The 2,500-nt window shown below is 44.0% G+C and overlaps 1 protein-coding gene across 11 annotated transcripts in view; it reads right to left on the minus strand.

Annotated features, from left to right (window-relative positions):
• The window catches only part of LOC113806436 (homeobox protein PKNOX2), a 391,258-nt gene that overhangs the window by 254,204 nt on the left and 134,554 nt on the right, over window positions 1–2,500 (minus strand). The gene's annotated exons all lie outside the window — the stretch shown is intronic.

The raw sequence follows: 2,500 nt of genomic DNA on the forward strand, positions 1-2,500 counted from the left end.
GTGTGATAAGAGATTCGCAAGTGCATTTGATTGTTATCTCCCGACAATATTTATTAACATCTATACGAGACAGAATGTCACAACATCTGATATATAAGAATGCACATGGCAACGCATAAAACATTAGTGTCCGATTACTAACAGTTGTGAGGTACTTTGTAGTAGTGGGTGATCGCCGCTCATAATACGAACATGGCAGATCGTGATAGTAAGCAGCAGTTTATGTTAGTGCACTGCAGTTTACGACAGAGTATAAAGTTACATGCTGTTGTCCTGCAGTGAATAATAGCGTTTATCAGCTCAGTGCTGTGTAGAAAAGTGTAGTGAAGTAAAGCAGTGCTTGATGTTGGCAGATACGTTCATAAAATATAGTAACGAGTCCCGACGGTGTACGAATATGCAAACGAGCACAAGGATAACACGAAGCGCGGGATCCTGGTGACGTGCAACGCTATCAAATGACGGCAGCTTTTGCGATCACGTCATGCGGTCGGCCAGATCAGCCTGATGCACTGGCGCTGTTATACTATGACAGGCTTTCCTAGGCTTTGCCAAAAAGCAGCGACGTGTATTCAAGTACATTAAAAACTATATTAACTATACTGTATTAACTTATATTGAACATTTACGGAATGCCACTTTGTTAGAAAAATACTCATATAATCTACGCTGAGGATGATATATTCCGGTTGCAATTAATTCAGGCTTTAACGACTACAGCTCTTGAGTTTAAATATTACGAGATAAACTATAAAATACACCGCAAACGTTAAAACACCGAACTACTCTGCTTTGCGGTGGATCACAAAAGCCAAAAATGCAAAGCAAATATGCCAGCGGCTGGAGTATGGAGAGACTACCAGATCGGTGATGCAAAATGTTCACAGCTGAAAAGACAGCGAGGTTGTAAGAGCACAGTGTAGAATGGAGCATTAATACAATATGGCACCGTGTGGGGACAGGATCCAGCTCGGATATGGTACAGTCTGGAGTTGAGTTACGACATGGAATGCGATATGACCTGCGGTACAGCATAGGCTGCGTGGAGCAGCGGCGGACATGGTGTAATGAGAAGTATAAAAAAGGTAACGTCCTAGGGTGAGGGAAATGATGCATTGTGATGCATCCTGCAGAACGCTGTATGATGGACGAGCATAGCGTAACGAGCGGCGCAGCATGGAGTATGGTGAAGAACAGATCATGATTCAAAGCAGTAAACTTTGCAATTTGTGCAGGGTGCTGCAAAGCACAAAGAAATATCAGGAACAATTAAACAAAATACATACTGTGAAACGGTAAAGCTGGATTCACCAAATGTTAACGTTCCGCATGGCAGTATTTGGCACTGACGTTACACGACCCGGCGTGGTACAGGTATGCTAAGCTACAAAACATAGTTGGATATAAAACATAATACGATGGAGAGCATGGCGCATTAATGAATATACCAGCGTGCAGAATATTGCAAGCGGCATATAGCGTAATACAGCAGAGAGCGGAGTGTAGTACGGTTCACTATGGGCGAGTGTGGAAGCGAAGTTAAAGTTCCGAGAGAGACTTTGTGTCGGGGCGGCGAACGATGCTAACTATGTAGCCAGAGATATTGAGATGGCCGGCCTCTAGCCTCAAGTTTCTTGAGTATTTTCCGGCTTTCTTCATAAATTCACTCGCACGGCCGTTAGCATTCCACTGCGTACAGCTATGGCACTCGATTATTTCTCTAATTCGTCGATACTCGTTGGGGAAACAACGAATATCACAAGCAGTTTTGAAATCCGCTCGGCCCAAGGCGTGGTCGCGGAACAGTTTTGCATAGTCAGCCGTGTCGTTTGCAAATATCCTGTAACAAACCAGACGGGGCGGAAGCCTTGCTTGTGTTACACAGAACCCTGGTATAAACAACTAGTGACGGATTTCCTCAGCAAGCAAGCAGAGGTCGCTGTGAAAAGGGGAAAAAATATACACCAGAATATTCAACTAAAATTACTTGTAAATCTTTGGGATGGTGTTCAGCGTAGCCCACGGAGAGTTGTAAATAACTTGGTACCAAATGATATATCCCGAAGACGAAACGTAAAATTATATATAATTCGACGGTTCTGAAGCCTCTCTCGGACCAGACCCTACCTCTGGTGATGCAGTGTTCGAAACCCTGCATTCCCGACCTCGCCATCTGGGATCCTTCTTGTCCGCGCAGCATCAACACTATGGATTCGATGCCTCTCTCATGGTCGGCATTTCTCAAACCTACTTTATTTCCTTCTAATGACCTGTCCGTGCTTACCTCGATTACTCATAAACAGACTAATTATTATATATCTTTTACCCATCTCATTCTTCCTTTACCTTTTGTTCTTTCTATTTATCCTATCGTTACCCCCAATGCGTACCCTACCCGCGTTCCCTGTGGTCATCATCTGCATGTACCCTCCACCTTCGTTTCTTTTAACGACAAGGCCTTGTTCCTCGATGATTTGTTGCCGTACCCTTTGCCCTTGCC

Source organism: Penaeus vannamei, chromosome 23 (genome assembly GCF_042767895.1).
Source record: "Penaeus vannamei isolate JL-2024 chromosome 23, ASM4276789v1, whole genome shotgun sequence".
Taxonomy (NCBI): Eukaryota; Metazoa; Arthropoda; class Malacostraca; order Decapoda; family Penaeidae; genus Penaeus; species Penaeus vannamei.